We start from the raw sequence: 22,087 nt of genomic DNA, 5'->3' as shown, positions 1-22,087 counted from the left end.
ACCCTCCGGGCGGCTGTAACCAAACACTGAGGCACACAATTCTCACCCCAGGAAGAAATTCTCCCCGTATTCCAGTCAATGTGTGAATTGTGACAACGTAACCATGGAAGATCCAAAAGCACCTCATCCAATCCACCGGGAATAATAAGAAATGGGATAACCTCCCGGTGACCCTGAGGAAACGACATGGTGAGGGGAATCGACTAGTGAGTGATTTGCGTGTCCAGCAGTGAACCATTGACTACCCTAATGTTCATTGGTTTTGGCAGTAACTCCATAGGAATGGCGTGCTTCTGGGCAAACGTAGATGACAAAAAATTGCCATCGGCGCCAGAATCCACCCACGCCTTGGCAGTAACCGTGGTTCTTCCAAAGAGCAACGTCACCTCATACAATAATTTGGAGGAAGAAGCCCCGGAATCTAACACACCTCCTCCCACGGCGGTTAGACACACTCGTTTTCCTGACCGCTTGGAACCCTTATTAATGGGGTACTTCAAGAGATGTGCAGGTCGTAGACAAGTGGGGCTAGACTCAGTCCGGGATATATCCATAGCCTCAGGCTCTGGGTCGGGAGCCGCGGGTTTGGAAATGGGTCTAGAGAATCAAGGTGCCAACCGAAACTGAAGTCTGGAGACCTCCAGCTCTAACTTGTGTTCTGCATGACGCAAATCTATTCGGTTAGTGAGAGAGATTAACTCTTCCAGGGAGGTTGGAATCTCTCTGGTAGATAGGGCATTTTTAATAAGCCCAGCCAGACCCTTCCAGAACACCGGGATTAACGACCGCTCAGACCAATCCAATTCAGCCGCTAAGGTTCTGAATTGGATGGCATAGTGGCTGGCGGTGGCCGAACCCTGGACCAACGCAAGAAGCTTAAGAGCCATATCATGCATGACCTGAGGACCTAGGAAAACACTCTTTAGGGCTCCAAGAAAGAGACCCGTATTAGCCACTGCCGGGTCACTCCGCTTCCACAGAGGGGTAGCCCACTCCAAGGTCCTGTGAGAAAGTAACGAGATGACAAAACCCACTTTGGCCCTTTCGGAGGGGAACCGTGCTTCCATCATCTCTAACTGAATGGAGCACAGATTAATAAAATCTCTGCAGGATCTGCTGTGGCCAGAAAATTTTTCCGTGAGAGCAAAACGAGGTAATGGAGCAATAGCAGCTGCCGCAGCATTCACTGCAGCCATGTTAACAAGATTAGCAGCCTGTGAAGCTGCCTGGGTAGCTACTGCAGTGATATCAGCAACTGAGACAGTTTGTTCCAGAGTCCTAACTCTGGCCTCAAGTTGTTGTATATAGCGCTGCAATTGCTGGTTGTCAGCCACGTTCGGCTAGACCCTGGCTCTCTGATACTGTTATGGGGATGGTGGCAAACAACTTTATTAATAATGGAAAGCAACCGAACCCGGGGTCCGCGATGCAGCCTAGAAGACTGCGGCCGAACACCTTCCGGGTAAGAAGGTAAAACAACTAACTAATATATAAATCCCTCCAGTGTTACTTCACACCGGGATGGAAAAAGGGATTCGCACTATCTCCGTTAACTGCACGAGAGATGTGTGACAAATAACGTAGCCGTTGCCCTGTTAACAGCACAGAGGCTACGCAGCAGGTGCTAGGAAGTGTGTGACTCACGCCGGCGTATACGTGCTCCCAGCCGGTGTGCGACCGGACTGCGGAGTAACTCTCCATGTGGCTAACAGGCGGTGCCAGGAATACGGAGTCCACAGTCTGCTCGGGGTGTATAGCGACCCCCTTGTCGGAGCCAGACTGTCAAACGGAACTAACTGCCTCTCCCCAGATAAACCTGCCGTTTCTGCCCGTGCCACCTCCATGTCGCCGGGTTTGTGCCAGAGCCGCGGCGGACCCTGACGGCCAGCCCCCCTCTCCCAATACTGGTGCCTGTCCGCTGGTGGGTCGAGCCCCCCCGCGGTGGGGGGGAGTAACATCTGCAGAAGAAAGACCATCTTCCAGCCAAACTAAGATGTCGACTTCTTTTCGTGGATAATGTGATACGATCCCTTTCTTACGAACACGCCCATCGCTACAAATTCCAGATGAGGCACAAAAACAGCAGGTGTTTCAACGAATATCAAGTTCTCCTTCAAGTGGGCTCTCCACCACCTCAATTTCAACATCACAAATACTCCAGTCCTCAGAGGTGTCACCCCAATCGCACTTGCTTCCTCACAGCTCCCAAGTCTCCAGCTGCCCGTCTGAGTATGGGGTAACACAGATGGTTGAGTCTGCACAGCTGTTTACTCATACTATAGCCTGGGAAACGGAGGTCTGCTCCAGAGCTTCTGTTAATCCAGATGAGGAAATGATCTGCACTCATGCCCAGAATCTTTATAAGTCGGATCCAGGACCAGATGAAGAAGGTTCTGAGCATAATGTAGACCCTCGTTCCCAAACTGTAACTCCTGTTGGTGGAGACAATGAGGAAGACGATGATGAGACTCAAATACCTGATTGGAGCGACAACTTTTCGGTCAGGGCAGGAAGAGGTTGGCTCTGAGGACGACGGGTGTGAGAACACACAGGGTGATGATGACGAGGTTGGAGATCCCACTTACTGTCAACCCACAGTCAGCCAGTCGATGAGGTCAGCAGAGGAGGTGCAGGAGGATGTGACTAGCCCTGGGGATGGGGATGACTCGGTACCCAGACCTTTGCTTTGCCTTGGGGATGTCGCGGTGGTCGGCTCCCTGGCCCGTACCCTGGGGTCACTCTTTAAAAGGGTGGATAATTGTTCATTTTATAAGAGTTTGTGACGCCACCTGTGGTATCTGGTGAGAAGCACCAGCGCTGCAGCAGTCCACTGAGGCCAGTGATAAGGCAGCTCGATGGTATAGCTCCCCACAGGTGGAGCTAGGTCTCAGGGCAGCGTATGCAGGGGGAATGCAGGACAGGCGAGACCCAGCTGGGTCAGAGCAACAACGGGAACGGACACGGTAGTCACTTCAGTACCTTTTACTGGTGGAAATTCAGGCACATCCCGGAGCACTGTAGGGTGAAGGGTGCATATCAGGATCCTCCCCAATGAGCGGGTGTAGGGCCTCCTGTTTCTTGCCTCTGTGTAGTAAGTTTCTGACCTGCCTGGAGCTAGGCCTAACTTTGTCTCTGTCCTGCGCTGGCTGACCTTGTGGTAGGGTCTTCTCTTGGAGTTCACGCTCCCAGTATGCGGGGCCTAAGCGTCTCCTGGCTCTGTTACGTACCAGAACCTTAGCATTCCTGGGACTTGTAGTTCTCCAGGGATTCCGGTTATGCCTTACTGGGTCATAGAGATCCCGGTAAGCTTGGATCCGGTGTCCGGTAAATGCTTCGGGGTGAGCTGGTTAAGCTCCTCTGCCCCTTATGTACTAACTCGCCACTTGCCTTCAGCCTACTCGGGCCCTCACTAGGCTATACACACTAACGACAGCTTGCCGCGCTTCACCGATCTTATGGCGCAGGCACACCTTAAGCTCTATCTGGGCTCCCTGAATCTAGCTAGCAGGAGCCCCGTGCTCCACTGCTGAACTATTAACTGAGTTCTCTAGACTAGACTGAGCTCCACTGCAGACTGACCTCTCTTAGGCTTCTCTACTGCAGGAACTCTTCAGAGGAACTGAACTGCCTAGCTCCACCTTCCCTATTTATATCCCTAACGGGCTCCCCCTGCTGGTCTGACGTGGAAGGTGGAGATGTGTGAATGTTTATGGGGGCCTCTTGTGGAGGATTCCATCAATGCACTCTTCTAGGATCTGTGATACCAAGCCCAGCGGGGCTTCACAGATGCTATTGACGACGAGGTTAGGTTGCGTCTTCCTGGACAGAGACGGAGTATTGGAAGCACGTCAACAACTGCATCCTCAACCACAACTCTGCCTCTGACCACAAGTCGTAGTGGCTCTTCAGGTCGCATGGGCTCTAAGCCTTGCATAGCCTGGGCATTTATTCAGATCGATAAGGATGACCCAACTCGTGTTATCTGTAATATTTGTCACCAAAAGCTAACTAGAGGCAAAAAAATCCATAGTTTGAGTACTTCATGCATGTACCGTCACATGAATATGAAGCATAAGTTGCAGTGGGAAGCTCACTGTGCTACAATGCGGCCTAGCGGGCAGGGCCAACCACCGTCTGCCCCATCTTGTGCATCCGCAGACTCTTCATCCTCTGTGACTGGGGGGACAGCAGTCACACATGTTTTTGGACGCAGACCTGCCACCTCTTTACCCGCAACAGCCAGTGTGATTGGCAGGTCGTCAGTTCATTGGGAAGTGGAAACACCTGCTGGTGTTGAGCGATCTCTGACATCGAGAGCACCACCTTTGGATCAAGGCAACCTAACATGTCCACCTGCATCTTCCTCACAGACCGGCAGTTTGCCAGGGACACCCTACTCAACCCCGTCTAAGCACAACAGCCAGCCCTCGGTCCCTCAGATGTGGAAAAGTAAAAGACCATTTCCTCCTAGCCATGAGAAAGCTAAGAGGTTGAATTTCACCATCTGCAAGCTGTTGGCTACAGAAATGCTGCCTTTCCGCCTGGAGGACACAGTGGATTTTCGAGACCTTATGTCCGTCGCAGTGCCCCAGTACCAGATGCCCAGTCGGCACTACTTCTCAAAGAAAGGTGTGCCTGCGCTCCACCAGCATGTCACACACAACATCACCGCTTCTTTGAGAAACTCTGTGTGTGACAGAGTGCATTTCACCACAGACACTTGGACGAGTAGGCATGGACAGGGGCGTTACATGTCGCTGACTGGGCACTGGGTAACTATGGTGACAGCAGGACAAGGGGCTGCTGTCCAAGTCTTACTGTCCCCACGAGTTGTGCGTCAATCCTCTTTATCTCGAAGTTCCTCCACTGCTTCTGCCTCCTCAACCTCCTCTCGGTCCTCCACCTGCACCCAAAGCCTGTCTGGTAATGCCACCTGCTTTCTAACTGCGCAGAAGGAATCCTGCACACCTCCTTACTATGCTGGCAGCAGGGCTCAACGGCATCAGTGTTTACTTTGAAATGTCTGGGAAATGTGAGTCATACAGCTGAGGAGTTGTGGTCAGCTCTGGAGACCCAGTTTCATGAATGGTTGTCTCCACTGGACCTGCAACCAGGGAAGGCCGTGTGCGACAATGCTGCAAACCTGGGTGCGGCCCTTCGCCGGGGCAATGTCACACACGTGCCTTTTATAGCTCACGTGTTGAACCTGGTTGTCCAGCAATTTTTAGCCGACTATCCCGGACTAGATGGCCTTCTGCAGAGGGCACGGTCGCTGTGTGCTCACTTCCGCCGTTCGCATCTCGCAGCTCAACGACTTACATCTCTACAGAAGTCGTTGGGCCTGCCAGTTCACCGGCTGAAATGCGATGTGCCGACCCGGTGGAATTCAACTCTGCACATGTTGCAGCGACTGTGGCAGCACCGACAATACGTTCTGAAGTATAGCCTGGGCCAACGAGATCCAGAGGTGGGGCAAATCATGCTGCAGGAGTGATCTCAGATCAGGGACCTATGAAGTTGACGCACCCCCTGGGCCGTGGGGTACCCTGAGCCGGGCCGGTAGACGCTGGGGGTTGTAGTCATTGTGGCGGTGACCCGGTCCGTGACCCAGGGCGGTCAATCCAAGGGTAATATGTATATATGGATTTTAGAATGTCCGACTACGCCACCTGTGGAGTGCGGCCAAAGGGGCCGCCGCTGCGGGACAGTCCTCTGAAGCTGGTGATTTTGCAGCAATGGCATTATTACTCACCACAGGAAGAGTGTAGCTTCAGGGCAGTGTGGGTGGATGATGGTGGTTGTAGTGCAGGGAGTCAGTAATGAACACAGAGTCCATGTGATGCAGTCCCAAGATCTTTACTCACAGTTGTTGCAGTCGAGATTACAGGTACCAGAGCAATCTCCCCCGTCGTGCTGTGCATACTCAGTGAGGGGCTCAGTCCACCCCCAGATAGCTCCAGAGTACTTAGCAGGACCCCCTTCTGTGTGTCCTTTCTCTGGCCTTCTCCCTGCACCTCACACCCAGTGACACTTCTATCCGGTATCCTCGGGCCTTGGCAGGCGACGTGTGTTCCGTCCCCTGGTCCTATGTGGCTACCTTCTTAGTGAGACTGGTGTGGACTTTGGCCTGCAGTACATGAAATGCTGCAGCCTCTGGTTTCTAGTTGAGCCTTGCTGTTTCTTCGCTAGTTGAGGGACCGGTTCCCCTTATCTGGCCTGACCCCTCTACCTCCTGGTAGCAGTGGGAGTACGGGTGGCCTTCTGCACGGCCCGTAGCCCTAGGGTCCCTTCGGTTCCTGGAGCCTTCCTGCTCCCACTCCTCTCTTCTCTCCTTCAGTCCTGGGCCTCCCAGGCTAGGCCCGCCTCCGGAGCAGAGCTCATGCCGAGCCTCTGCTCCTGTCACTTTTCCTCCTCTGACTGGCTTGCTCTTTCTAAGATGGCTTCCTGTTACGGGTCCGGGAAGTGGAACCTCTGAGCTGCAATACAAGGGGGAAGTCCTTGTAAGGAAGCGGGTGACTCCCAGGGAGGGCAAGCAGGTAGTCACAGCAAGTGACGCGGACAGTCCCTGGGTAGACAGGCAGGTGGTCACGGCAAGTCATGGGGGCAGTCTCTGGGTAGATAGGCAGGAGGTCACGGCAAGTGACCGGGGCAGTCTCTGGGTAGATAGGCAGGAGGTCACGGCAAGTGACCGGGGCAGTCTCTGGGTAGATAGGCAGGTGGTCACGGCAAGTGACCGGGGCAGTCTCTGGGTAGATAGGCAGGTGGTCACGGCAAGTGACCGGGGCAGTCTCTGGGTAGACAGGCGAGGCGGGTACCTGACAGGTAGCTGGCGGGCGCTCCCAGGTGAGCGGGCAGACTGAGACAGCAGGAAACAGTCAGGTAACTGGTGGACGCTCCCAGGTGAGCAGTCTGACAGACGAGGCAGGAGACAGGCAGGTGACTGGTGGGCGCTCCCAGGTGAGCAGTCAGCAGACAAGGCAGGTAACAGGCAAGTAACTGGTGTACGCTCCCAGGTGAGCGGTCTGACAGACGAGGCAGGTAACAGGCAGGTAACTGAAGGACGCTCCCAGGTGAGCGGACTGGCAGACAAGGCAGGTAAGTAGAAGATGCTCCCAGGTGAGCGGTCTGACGGACTAGGCAAGTAACAGGCTGGCATGCAGGACGGGAAGTCAGGCTAGCAGCGGAACCTGAGGGCTGAAGCACAGGTGAGACACAGTGCAAACAACATAGCTCGGGCACCTCCATTTTGGAGGAGGTGCCTTATAAATGGGAGGTCCTCCGGCAATTGGCCGGGGACTCCTAGGACGGCGCGCGCGGTCCCTTTAAGAGCGGGGGAGCGCGCGCGCGCGTGCCCTAAGCACACTGCCGGGGAAGGAGCGCGTGCCGGAAGCAGCGGGGAGAGAAGCGCTGGAGGACGCCGCGCCAGGAGTGGGGAGGTGAGAGGGACGGCGTCTCTGCCTAGCACGGGGCAGAGACGCCGATGCTACACTTCCTATTTATACTCTCCCTGTCATGTGCTCCCCTAAGCTGCTCCCCTAAGCACCCACTACATAGGACCCTCCCACCAGCTAGGGACCTGGGACTGTGCTCTCCCTTAGGAGCAATCTCGCCCTACCCCCACTGCCGGTATGTGTTGGATGCTGGTGTTAGGGTCTGGAGCCATATGCCTTCCTTACCTGAGGGTGAGATACCACACCTCTGGGTGAGATGCAGTAACTCTGTGGCGACTGAACCCTCAGGGGCGCCACACACCCTTCTGCACAGTTTTGAAATGGCGACGAAGATGTTTAGTGCTGACGACGATGACATTATCAGCATGACTATTCCAGTGATTTACATGCTGGAGCACACATTAAACAGAATTCAGAGTCAGGTGGTGGGACAAGAGGAGGTGGAGGAAGTAGAGGAGGAGTCGTATGCGGAAGGGATAACATCTCCCAGGTCCAGACGGTTGGCAGCACCAAGGCGGCAGGCATGGGAGGGTGGGGGAGAGGGATTAACCAAGGCGCATGGTAACAGCCAAACTGTTGAGGAAGGTGCAGGAGCCGAGGAAGAAGTGGAGGACGAACTGGCGATGGGCATGAAAGACTCATCAGATGAGGGAGACTTTGATCACATTTCTGTTGTGCGAGGTTGGGGGGAGAGGGCAGAGGAAGGTAGCATGATTCTTACCTTGCTACCAACACAACAAGGACTTGGTCCTCCTGGATGCGCAAGATACATGAGTGCCTTCTTGCTGCACTACCTGCAACATGGCCCTCGGATTGTCAGAATTCGAAGAAATCCCGACTACTGGGTTGCCACACTCTTAGATCCCTGGTACAAAAGTAAATTTGCCGAAATAATTCCTGCCATAAAAAGGGATTGACGCATGCAGGAGTATCTGCAGACGCTGTTGCAGAATCTTACATGTGCTTTTCCACAAAACACCAGTGGTGCACGTAGTGAATCTCACAGTTCTAACTTGCCAACCGTGGGACTGTCGAGTCTTCATCACTCAAACCGTAACAGTAACACAGTATCTGCTGGTAACAGCAATTTTGTGGAATCGTTTCACCACTTTTTTAGACCATCCTTTGCAAGGCCACAGGAGACAAGAAGTCTGACACATAGTCAATGCCTAGAGAGGATGGTACAGGAGTATCTCCAAGTGAACATCGAAGCCATGACTGTGTCACTGGACCCTTGCTCATTTTGGGATTCCAATCTGGAAAAATGGCCGGAGCTCGCCACTCACGCCTTGGAGATCTTGTCATGCCCTGCAGCCAGCGTTCTCTCTGAACGTGTGTTCAGCGCTGCTGGTGGTGTGCTTACAGATAAGCGCACGCGGCTGTCCACTGAGAATATAGACAGACTCACGTTCATAAAGATGAACAAATCATGGATTCGCAAGGACTTTTCTACCCCTGTGTCATCCTTGGGAGACTAAAAGCTTGAGGATTTGGTAAAATCACCTCACCAACCGTTTTAAGCAACTGTGGGGCAATTGATGCCACTTAACCCTAGAACGCATGACCATAAAAATCTACACTTTCACATACCTGGGGCCTTTTAGGCCTGTGTGCAAATAACATGGAATAACTCAAACTCAAATGACAAACAACTATATACATGAAGAATACCTAGAGTTTCAAAATTCTAACTAAAGTAATCTTGCAGAAAATAGAAAACAATTAACAGGGCGGGCCTGCGAGACCCCAGGTATGCGTTCTAGGGTTAAGTGGTGTCTGTGCCACAATTTTGGGAAAAAATGGAGACTCTTTTTGGAGTCCCCTTGCTGAGTCTTACGTGATGTTGGCATCGTCAATTCCAGATGGGTTGGGTCGCTCCCCCCCACCTTTTAACTGTAAGAAACTACATACACTATGGCTTGGGGTAACACAGATGGCTGAGTCTGAAGAGCTGTTTACTCAGAGGTCTGCTCCAAATCTTCAGTGTCTGCTAGTCAGCGTAGAATTTTTAACTGCATCTAGCCTAGGCAATACTTTGGGTGTAGTAGCCCAGCTGCGAAGCAACCTGCACCGCCTGTGTATCTAATAAGAATTTTTAAATGCATCTAGCCTAGGCAGACTGTGGGGACCCCCAACCAAACCCAGATGCTCAGCCCCCCTACCGCCCCCCTTTCCTTGACAATACAATAATGTAACTCTTACAACTGGATGGGTGAGGATCGGTCACAGCTTTATTAACTCTTTATACTCATTCCATTAGAAAGGCATTTTATTTCTAAAATAATTCAGCTTGTTGCAGCATGCCCTGGGTCTCCACTCCGGCAAGTTGGCCAACAAGTGTAACTCTCCAACATGTCCTTTCTATTTCCAGGCCACGGAGGATCCTGCGTACTCGTATGCAGGACTCTGACCCCCACCCATCACTCTTAACGCTTGTTCCACTCCGTCCTGGAGTCCTGACAGGAATATGTCCAGTCCAATATCCATTAAGTGAACACCGTCGGGCCGTATGAGGCCTGCTTTATCTCCTTCCAGTTGTCGGTGTCGTATCACTACACCGCCTCTGTCTCTTCTAAATTTTGCCATACGAATATTTATTACCCGCCTTGTCCGTTCGATGGCCGTGATGTCTCGCGCACCTTGCCATACCGCTATCGGCACAATCTCTGACCATACTATAGCTAGTTTTGTAAAAAATTCTCTGAAGCGCTCAGTGTCTAGTTTCATTATTGCCATTAGTTATGCGCTCTTGTGATGACCTAGGTTGTTTCCCCCGGCCTGTATAACTAAGATGACCGGACCTCTTGCCTCTCTCACTACCTTGATTACCTCCATTAGTACCTGTGGCCATAGCAGGCCTCTAATACCTCTCCAGTTAAAATATGTTTTATGAAACTCTAATTTCCTCCCGCCTGGGCGGACTTTTGCCCTTTTTTCCGCCCAATATATATACGAGTGGCCTATCACCCACACTGTTGGCTTAGCGTCACCTGTAAAAGAAACAAACCACGTTAGGATAACAAGTCCGGTCTTATGTATCTCGCCAAACACGTGGATCGCCATCTCCCTATCCTCTGAACTTCCGTTTCTGACAGTCCTGCTCTTGCTGCTTCCGTGGCCGCGCCAATGCGGAATGAGTGTGTCCCGTAATCTTTGGGGTGGTTCCCTGCCGATGTTATGCATTTATTAAATATAGCTTGGAACTGGTATCTTGATAATGGCGTTCCATCAATGTGTGATAGGAAGAAATTACTTTGTGATCTGATGGTTAGATATGTTTTTACTATTGTTACCCGACTCAGTGTACCGTTTGTGGGTTGTAGAAGTACCCAAGTGCCCCTGCCTGCTGGAACCGTTTTCGATTGGTGTATGCGTAGACGTATTGCATTATTGGCTATGACTACATCCTGGTGTAATAAGCCTCCACTGGTGGTAATTTTGGATTGAGGGACTAATTCACTTTTGTATAGCGCCCCGAAGAAGGCAATCACAAATGCAGTAGACAGTAGTGTTGCTTCAAATTGTGAGTGTCATGTTAATGGTGTTAGGGATATGATGTGAGAAATCAGTTTTAGTGACACAGGACTGGACATCTACACTCCTGACTTGGCTGACCGCTTTTCCTCCCTTTTATGGATTGTCTGATGATGAATCTTTGTCACATTTCCCCAATTCAGTAGTTGGAAGCGAAATGCTACTTCGGTCAGACACCGCTGCGCTGATGCCCCTGATATGCCCCTCATCATTAGCTGGTGGAGAAATTCTATGCTGAATTGTGACCTGGCTTGTTCACATTGGTCAACCCGTCTGCCTGCTACTAGTCGTGTCCACTCTTCCCATGCCTTACCGTATGCTTGCCACGTCGACGGGGCAACTGACGCTCTGATTAATGGCATCAACTATTCGCCACTAGATCCCATAGGGAGGGTGGGCAACTGTTGCCCGATGGTTGGGCGTTGTGGAAGAGCTCTGGGAAAATCTGCCAATTGAATTGTTATAAAGCGTTAGCAGCAGCTTTAGACCCCTCAGCATAGTGGCTAGCGCGGACCCATACATTGTGTTTTAGGCACAGGAATGCTAGCCTGCGTAGTAGGCCTAGCACTGGGAGAGACGATGATGCCATCTTATTAATGCCGTGCGCTAGGCTGGTGTTTTTTGTTATGAAGCGTATATTTTTGTTAACCAGGCGCGCGCCCCATATTTCTATTGCTACCACTATTGGGAAGAAAAATTATTTTCAGGGCTAGATGCAACTAAAAATTATTATTAATTTCAAAGCTGGTGGAGCTTGGTATAGATGGCCTAATACAATGAGTACCACACACTGCTACAAGCCTAAATATTTTTTCAGAGCTAGATGCAGAAAAATATTATATTGAATTTGCAACCTGATGGAGGTTAGTATAGCTGGACTAATAGAACAAGTCCCACACACTGCTAGAAGCCCAAATATTTTTTCAGAGCTAGATGCAGATTAGAGATGAGCGTTGTTCGACTCGAACTGTTCGCCAATCTCAAATTCGAGCTGTTTTGGGCGGTGTTTGAGCCGTTCGGCGAACACGAACGATTTGAGAAAAATTCGGCTGTTCGAGGTTATGTTCGATAACTGTTCGTGCACCAAAATCATAACTGGATTTTTTCTCAGTAATGCTGAAAATTAATGTTAATACGCAGTTTGAGTGTACAGCGGGGTGGGGGGAGGGGCAGGGGATGGATCTCTGCAGGAATAATGAAGATCTCCATTTTTTTTTCTCTTTCCCGCATTTACAGTGGGGAGGTGCAATCTGTCAGCCTATCAGCAGCGCACACACGGAGCGAAGTGCTTTTTTTCACACAATCAAGGGCATGTGTCATTGGCAGTGTATGTCACATGTCCTTGCCATATAAGACCCAGCCATTTTCCCCGTCGCCACCATTTTCTCACTGCTGCAGCTGCGTGTTAGACGGCACCGCTGTTGCTGTGTGCGCTATACCTTGTTAATTTCAAGCTAATTTTCGCACAAATCTACAGATAGCTTGGGAGTAGGGCATAGTTGTGATTGCAGTCCTTTTAAGGACTAGGTTACAGCATTTCCTACGACTTTTATCCGGCTGGTCTGTGCTCTTAAATAGACAGGCTGTGGGAGTAAAGACTAATTGTAATTGCAGTCCTTTTCAGGACTAAATTACATCAGTTCCTATCAGTTTTTGCCAGGCAGGTCTGTGCCAGTGCTGTGCAAGTTTTTTTCACAGCATTTGGCTGAATCTAGCAAAGCTAATCCTTTTTGGCCTATTGCAGAGTGTGTTAGTCAGTGGAGTAGCCTATCTGTGTTGCAAGATATACCACCTGTGTATAGAATACCAATTTTTTTACTGCATCTAGTGAAGTAAAACCTTTTGGGCATAGCATCATTCTATTAGTCCATCTATACTGACCTCCATAAGGTTGCAAATTGAATATAATTTTTTTCTGCATCTAGCTCTGAAAAAATATTTGTCCTTCAAGCAGTGTGTGGGACTTGTTCTACTAGTCCATCTATACTGACCTCCATCAGGTTGCAAATTCAAAATAATTTTTTGTCTGCATCTAGCTCTGAAAAAATATTTGGGCTTCTAGCAGTGTGTGGGACTTGTTCTATTAGTCCATCTATACTGACCTCCATCAGGTTGCAAATTAAAAATATTTTTTTGTCTGCATCTAGCTCTGAAAAAATATTTGGCCTTCTAGCAGTGTGTGGGACTTGGTCTATTAGTCCATCTATACTGACCTCCATCAGGTTGCAAATTAAAAATATTTTTTTGTCTGCATCTAGCTCTGAAAAAATATTTGGGCTTCTAGCAGTGTGTGGGACTTGTTCTATTAGTCCATCTATACTGACCTCCATCAGGTTGCAAATTAAAAATAATTTTTATCTGCATCTAGCTCTGAAAAAATATTTGTCCTTCTAGCAGTGTTTGGGACTTGTTCTACTAGTCCATCTATACTGACCTCCATCAGGTTGCAAACTGAATATAATTTTTTTCTGCATCTACCTCTGAAAAAATATTTGGGCTTCTAGCAGTGTGTGGGACTTGTTCTATTAGTCCATCTATACTGACCTCCATCAGGTTGCAAATTAAAAATAATTTTTTGTCTGCATCTAGCTCTGAAAAAATATTTGGCCTTCTAGCAGTGTGTGGGAGTTGTTCTATTAGTCCATCTATACTGACCTCCATCAGGTTGCAAATTGAATATAATTTTTTGTGTGCATCTAGCTCTGAAAAAATATTTGTCCTTCTACCAGTGTGTGAGACCTATTCTACTAGTCCATCTATACTGACCTCCATCAGGTTGCAAATTCAAAATAATTTTTTGTCTGCATCTAGCTCTGAAAAAATATTTGGCCTTCTAGCAGTGTGTGGGACTTGTTCTATTAGTCCATCTATACTGACCTCCATCAGGTTGCAAACTGAATATAATTTTTTTCTGCATCTACCTCTGAAAAAATATTTGGGCTTCTAGATGTGTGTGGGACTTGTTCTATTAGTCCATCTATACTGACCTCCATCAGGTTGCAAATTGAATATAATTTTTTTCTGCATTTAACCCAGCCAATAGTTTTGGCCTAATACCACAGTTTGGCCACTCAGCTCTGCTCGGTTCCCATCCATTGTTTTTTTGTGCAAACAACTCCAGAGTTGTGAATTAGTTAACCACCAAAATGAGTGGAAAAAGGCCTGCTGCTGGTGGAAAGGGGAATAGGCATGTTCGGAAGGGGAAAAAAGGTTGTGTCCGTGGGGTAGGTGTTAAAGCAACAGTAACATCTGCAGAAGAAAGACCATCTTACAGCCAAACTAAAATGTCTACTTCTTTTAGCGAACAATGTGATAAGATCCCTTTCTTACGGCCACGCCAATCGCTACAAATTCCAGATGAGGCACAGAAACAGCAAGTGCTTCAACGGATATCAAGTGTTCCTTTAAGTGGGCTCTCCTCCACATCAACTTCAACATCACAAATACTCCAGTCCTCAAAGGTGTCACTCCAATCGCACTTGCTTCCTCACAGCTCCCAAATCTCCAGCTGCCCGTCTGAGTATGAGGTATAACAGATGGTTGAGTCTGCAGAGCTGTTTACTCATACTATAGCCTGGGAATCAGAGGTCGGCTCCAGCGCTTCTGTGAATCCAGACGAGGAAATGATCTGCACTGATGCCCAGAATCTTTATGAGTCGGATCCAGGACCAGACGCTGAAGATTCTGACCATAATGTAGACCCTCATTCCCAAACTGTAAATCCTGTTGGTGGAGACAATGAGGAAGACGATGATGAGACTCAAATACCTGATTGGAGCAACAACTTAGTTTTTTGTCAGGGCAGGAACAGGTTGGCTCTGAGGACGACGGGTGTGATAACGCACAGGGTGATGATGATGAGGTTGGAGATCCCACTTACTGTCAACCCACAGTCAGCCAAGAGATGAGGTCAGCAGAGGAGGTGGAGGAGAATGCTAGTGACTAGAGATGAGCGTTGTTCTACTCGAACTGTTCGCAAATCTCAAATTCGAGCTGTTTTGGGCGGTGTTCGAGCCGTTCGGCGAACACGAACAATTTGAGAAAAATTCGGCTGTTCGAGGTTATGTTCGATAACTGTTCATGCACCAAAATCATAACTGGATTTTTTCTCAGTAATGATGAAAATTAATGTTAATACGCAGTTTGAGTGTACAGCGGGGTGGGGGGAGGGGCAGGGGATGGATCTCTGCAGGAACAATGAAGATCTCCATTTTTTTTTTCTCTTTCCCGCATTTACAGTGGGGAGGTGCAATCGGTCAGCCTATCAGCAGCGCACACACGGAGCAAAGTGCTTTTTTTCACACAAGCAAGGGCATGTGTCATTGGCAGTGTATGTCACATGTCCTTGCCCTATAAGACCAAGCCATTTTCCCCGTCGCCACCATTTTCTCACTGCTGCAGCTGCGTGTTAGACGGCACCGCTGTTGCTGTGTGCGCTATACCTTGTTAATTTCAAGCCAATTTTCGCACAAATCTACAGATAGCTTGGGAGTAGGGAATAGTTGTGATTGCAGTCCTTTTAAGGACTAGGTTACAGCATTTCCTACGACTTTTATCAGGCAGGTCTGTGCTCTTAAATAGATAGATTGTGGGAGTAAAGACTAATTGTAATTGGAGTCCTTTTCAGGACTAGGTTACATCAGTTCCTATCAGTTTTTGCCAGGCAGGTCTGTGCCAGTGCTGTGTAAGTTTTTCTCACAGCATTTGGCTGAATCTAGCAAAGCTAATCCTTTTTGGCCTATTGCAGAGTGTGTTAGTCAGTGGAGTAGACTATCTGTGTTGCAAGATATACCACCTGTGTATAGAATACCAATTTTTTTACTGCACCTAGTGAAGCAAAATCTTTTGGGCATAGCATCATTCTATTAGTCCATCTATACTGACCTCCATCAGGTTGCAAATTGAATATAATTTTTTTCTGCATCTAGCTCTGAAAAAATATTGGGCTTCTAGCTGTGTGTGGGACTTGTTGTATTAGTCCATCTATACTGACCTCCATCAGGTTGCAAACTGCATATATTTTTTTCTTCATCTACCTCTGAAAAAATATTGGGCTTCTAGCTGTGTGTGGGACTTGTTCTATTAATCCATCTATACAGACCTCCATCAGGTTGCAAACTGAATATATTTTTTTCTGCATCTACCTCTGAAAAAATATTGGGCTTCTAGCTGTGTGTGGGACTTGTTCTATTAATCCATCTATACAGACCTCCATCAGGTTGCAAACTGAATATATTTTTTTCTGCATCTACCTCTGAAAAAATATTGGGCTTCTAGCTGTGTGTGGGACTTGTTGTATTAGTCCATCTATACAGACCTCCATCAGGTTGCAAACTGAATATATTTTTTTCTGCATCTACCTCTGAAAAAATATTGGGCTTCTAGCTGTGTGTGGGACTTGTTGTATTAGTCCATCTATACTGACCTCCATCAGGTTGCAAACTGAATATATTTTTTTCTGCATCTACCTCTGAAAAAATATTGGGCTTCTAGCTGTGTGTGGGACTTGTTCTATTAATCCATCTATACAGACCTCCATCAGGTTGCAAACTGAATATATTTTTTTCTGCATCTACCTCTGAAAAAATATTGGGCTTCTAGCTGTGTGTGGGACTTGTTCTATTAATCCATCTATACAGACCTCCATCAGGTTGCAAACTGAATATATTTTTTTCTGCATCTACCTCTGAAAAAATATTGGGCTTCTAGCTGTGTGTGGGACTTGTTGTATTAGTCCATCTATACTGACCTCCATCAGGTTGCAAACTGAATATATTTTTTTCTGCATCTACCTCTGAAAAAATATTGGGCTTCTAGCTGTGTGTGGGACTTGTTCTATTAATCCATCTATACAGACCTCCATCAGGTTGCAAACTGAATATATTTTTTTCTGCATCTACCTCTGAAAAAATATTGGGCTTCTAGCTGTGTGTGGGACTTGTTGTATTAGTCCATCTATACTGACCTCCATCAGGTTGCAAACTGAATATATTTTTTTCTGCATCTACCTCTGAAAAAATATTGGGCTTCTAGCTGTGTGTGGGACTTGTTCTATTAATCCATCTATACAGACCTCCATCAGGTTGCAAACTGAATATATTTTTTTCTGCATCTAGCTCTGAAAAAATATTTGGCCTTCTAGCAGTGTGTGGGACTTTCTCTATTAGTCCATCTATACTGACCTCCATCAGGTTGCAAATTGAATATAATTTTTTTCTGCATCTAACCCAGCCAATAGTTTTGGCCTAATACCACAGTTTGGCCACTCAGCTCTGCTCGGTTCCCATCCATTGTTTTTTTGTGCAAACAACTCCAGAGTTGTTAATTAGTTAACCACCAAAATGAGTGGAAAAAGGCCTGCTGCTAGTGGAAAGGGGAATAGGCGTGTTGGGAAGGGGAAAAAAGGTTGTGTCCGTGGGGTAGGTGTTAAAGCAACAGTAACATCTGCAGAAGAAAGACCATCTTCCAGCCAAACTAAAATGTCTACTTCTTTTAGCGGACAATGTGATAAGATCCCTTTCTTACGGCCACGCCAATCGCTACAAATTCCAGATGAGGCACAAAAACAGCAGGTGCTTCAACGGATATCAGGTGCTCCTTTAAGTGGGCTCTCCTCCACATCGACTTCAACATCACAAATACTCCAGTCCTCAAAGGTGTCACCCCAATCGCACTTGCTTCCTCACAGCTCCCAAATCTCCAGCTGCCCGTCTGAGTATGAGGTAGAACAGATGGTTGAGTCTGCAGAGCTGTTTACTCATACTATAGCCTGGGAATCAGAGGTCGACTCCAGCGCTTCTGTGAATCCAGACGAGGAAATGATCTGCACTGATGCCCAGAATCTTTATGAGTCGGATCCAGGACCAGACGCAGAAGGTTCTGACCATAATGTAGACCCTCATTCCCAAACTGTAACTCCTGTTGGTGGAGACAATGAGGAAGACGATGATAAGACTCAAATACCTGATTGGAGCGACAACTTTAGTTTTTTGTCAGGGCAGGAACAGGTTGGCTCTGAGGACGACGGGTGTGATAACGCACAGGGTGATGATGATGAGGTTGGAGATCCCACTTACTGTCAACCCACAGTCAGCCAAGAGATGAGGTCAGCAGAGGAGGTGGAGGAAGATGCTAGTGACGACGAGGTCAGGTTGCGCCTTCCTGGACAGAGACGTAGTACTGGAAGCACGTCAACAACTGCATCCTCAAACACAACTCTGCCTCTCACCACAAGTCGTGGTGGCTCTTCAGGTCGCATGGGTGCTAAGCCTTGCATAGCCTGGGCATTTTTTCAGATCGATAAAGATGACCCAACTCGTGTTATCTGTAACATTTGTCAGCAAAAGCTAAGTAGAGGTCAAAAAATACATAGTTTGAGTACTTCATGCATGAACCGGCACATGGACATGAAGCATAAGTTGCAGTGGGAAGCTCAGTGTGCTACAATGCGGCCTAGCCGGCCGGGCCAACCACCGTCTGCCATATCTTGTGCATCCGTGGCCTCTTCATCCTCTGTGACTGGGGGGACAGCAGTCACACCTGTTTTGGGGCGCAGACCTGCCACCTCTTTACCCGCAACAGCCAGCGTGATTGGCAGGTCATCATTTTCTTTGGAGGTGGGAACACCAGCTGGTGTTGAGCGCTGTCCGACATCGATAGCACCACCTTTGGATCAAGGCAACCTAACATGTCCACCTGCATCTTCCTCACAGACCGGCAGCTTGCCGGGGACACCCTTATCAACCCCGTCTAAGCACAATAGCCAGCCCTCGGTCCCTCAGATGTGGACAAGTAAAAGACCATTTCCTCCTAGCCATGAGAAAGATAAGAGGTTGAATTTCACCATCTGCAAGTTCTTGGCTACAGAAATGCTGCCTTTCCGCCTGGTGGACACAGAGGATTTTCGAGACCTTATGTCCGTCGCAGTGCCCCAGTACCAGATGCCCAGTCGGCACTACTTCTCAAAGAAAGGTGTGCCTGCGCTCCACCAGCAAGTCGCACACAACATCACCGCTTCTTTGAGAAACTCTGTGTGTGACAGGGTGCATTTCACCACAGACACTTGGACGAGTAGGCATGGACAGGGGCGTTACATGTCGCTGACTGGGCACTGGGTAACTATGGTGACAGCAGGACAAGGGGCTGCTGTCCAAGTCTTGCCGTCCCCACGAGTTGTGCGTCAATCCTCTTTATGTCAAAGTTCCTCCACTGCTTCTGCCTCCTCAACCTCCTCTCGGTCTTCCACCTGCACCCAAAGCCTGTCTGGTCATGCCACAAGCTTTCTAACTGCGCAGAAGGGATCCTGCACACCTCCTTACTATGCTGGCAGTAGGGCTCAACGTCATCAGGCGGTTTTTACATTGAAATGTCTGGGAAATGTGAGTCACACAGCTGAGGAGTTGTGGTCAGCTCTGGAGAACCAATTTCATGAATGGTTGTCTCCACTGGACCTGACAAGGCCGTGTGCGACAATGCTGCAAACCTGGGTGCGGCCCTTCGCCGGGGCAATGTCACACACGTGCCTTGTATGGCTCACGTGTTGAACCTGGTTTCCAGCAATTTTTAGCCCACTATCCCAGACTAGATGGCCTTCTGCAGAGGGCACGGTCGCTGTGTGCTCACTTTCGCCGTTCGCATCCCGGAGCTCAGCGACTTACATCTCTACAGAAGTCGTTGGGCCTGCCACTTCACCGGCTAAAATGCGATGTGCCTACCCGGTGGAATTCAACTCTGCACATGTTGCAGCGACTGTGGCAGCACCGACAAGCCCTGGTGCAATACGTTCTGACGTATAGCCTGGGCCAACGAGATCCAGAGGTGGGGCAAATCACGCTGGAGGAGTGGTCTCAGATCAGGGACCTATGCACCCTTCTGCACAGTTTTGAAATGGGGATGAAGATGTTTAGTGCTGACGATGCCATTATCAGCATGACTATTCCGGTGATTTACATGCTGGAGCACATGTTAAACAGAATTCGGAGTCAGGTGGTGGCACAAGAGGAGGTGGAGGAAGTAGAGGAGGAGGAGCTGTATGCGGAAGGGCTAACATCTGCAAGGTCCAGACGGTCGGCAGCACCAAGGCGGCAGGCATGTGAGGGTGGGGGAGATGGTTTAACCAGGGCGCATGGTAGCAGCCAAACTAGTGAGGAAGATGCAGGAGCCCAGGAAGAAGTGGAGGACGAACTGATGGAAGACTCATCAGATGAGGGAGACCTTGATCACATTTCTGTTGTGCGAGGTTGGGGGGAGAGGACAGAGGAAGGAAGCATGATTGTTACCTCGCCACCAACACAACAGGGACTTGGTGCTCCTGGATGCGCAACACACATGAGTGCCTTCTTGCTGCACTACCTGCAACATGACCCTCGAATTGTGAGAATTAGAAATAATCCTGACTACTGGGTTGCCACACTGTTAGATCCCCGGTACAAAAGTAAATTTGCAGAAATTATTCCTGCCATAGAAAGGGATGCACGCATGCAGGAGTATCAGCAGAGACTGTTGCAGAATCTTACATGTGCTTTTCCACAAAATACCAGTGGTGCACGTAGTGAATCTCACAGTTCCAACTTGCCAACCGTGGGACCGTCAAGTGTTCAGCACTCAAACCGTAACAGAACCACAGTATCTGCTGGTAACATCAATTTTGCGGAATCATTTCACCACTTTTTTAGCCCATCCTTTGCAAGGCCACAGGAGACAAGAAGTCTGACACATAGTCAACGCCTAGAGACGATGGTACAGGAGTATCTCCAAGTAAACATTGAAGCCACGACTGTGTCACTGGACCCTTGCTCTATTTGGGCTTCCAATCTGGATAAATGGCCAGAGCTAGCCACTTACGCCTTGGAGATCTTGTCATGCCCCGCAGCCAGCGTTCTGTCTGAACGTGTGTTCAGCGCTGCTGGTGGTGTGCTGACAGATAAGCGCACGCGGCTCTCCACTGATAATGTAGACAGACTCACGTTCATAAAGATGAACAAATCATGGATCCGAAACGACTTTTCTACCCCTGTGTCATCCTGGGGAGAGTAAAAGCTTGATGATTGGTTAAATTCACCCTACCAACCGTTTTAAGCTTTCAAATTACTAATCATGTTTATCTGTATCTTGGCTGGAAAATAATTTGGGCTTTGTAGCAGTGTGCAGCACTGATTCTATTAGGCCATCTATAATAAGCTCCACCAGATTTAAAATTACTAATCATGTTTATCTGTATCTTGACTGGAAAATAATTTGGGCTTTGTAGCAGTGTGCAGCACTGATCCTATTAGGCCATCTATACTAAAGCTTCACCAGATTTAAAATTAATAATAATTTTTAGCTGCATCTAGCCCGGAAAATAATTTTGGGGCTCCGAGATGCGCAAGACACATAAGTGCCTTCTTGCTGCACTACCTGCAGCATGACCCTCATATTGTCAGAATTCGAAGTAATCATGACTACTGGGTTGCCACACTCTTAGATCCCCCAAACTTTTCGATCAACCTTTTCATTTTAATAAAGGCCAAAAAAATGGTCATTTTTGAAATTATAAGCATTAGCAGGTTGTTAGAAACTGAAATCAAACAGTTTTCAACTCAAAACTTTATTCTAGGTGATGTTACATTTTCACATAGGACCCCTTGTTCGAAAGGAGCTTCTGAACTCTCTCGTCCATTGAATTTGTCAGGTTTTGGATGGTTTCTGCTTCAATTGTTTTGCATGAGGACAGAATACCCTCCCAGAGCTGTTGCTTTGATGTGAACTGCCTCCCGCCATCATAGACACTCCTTTTAATGATGCTCCAAAGGTTCTGAATGGGGTAGAGGTCAGGGGAGCATGGGGGTCACACCATAAGTTTGTCCCCTTTTATGCCCATATCAGCCAGAGATGCAGATGTTTTATGTGCAGCATGAGATGGTGCATTATCATGCAGAAAAATGATCTTGCTGTGAAATACACGGTTCTTCTTCTTGAACCATGGCAGGAAGTGCTGTTTGAGAAAATCCACATACATTATGGAGTTCATCTTTAGCGCCTTCAGGGATCCTAAAGGGGCCCACAATCTCTCTCCCCATGATTCCAGCCCAAAACATTACTCCACCTCCTCCTTGTTGGCA

Source organism: Phyllobates terribilis, unplaced genomic scaffold (assembly GCF_046119375.1).
Source record: "Phyllobates terribilis strain yellow unplaced genomic scaffold, ASM4611937v1 Scaffold_11__3_contigs__length_659146591, whole genome shotgun sequence".
NCBI lineage: Eukaryota > Metazoa > Chordata > Amphibia > Anura > Dendrobatidae > Phyllobates > Phyllobates terribilis.
Note: the sequence above shows the minus strand (reverse complement) of the source record.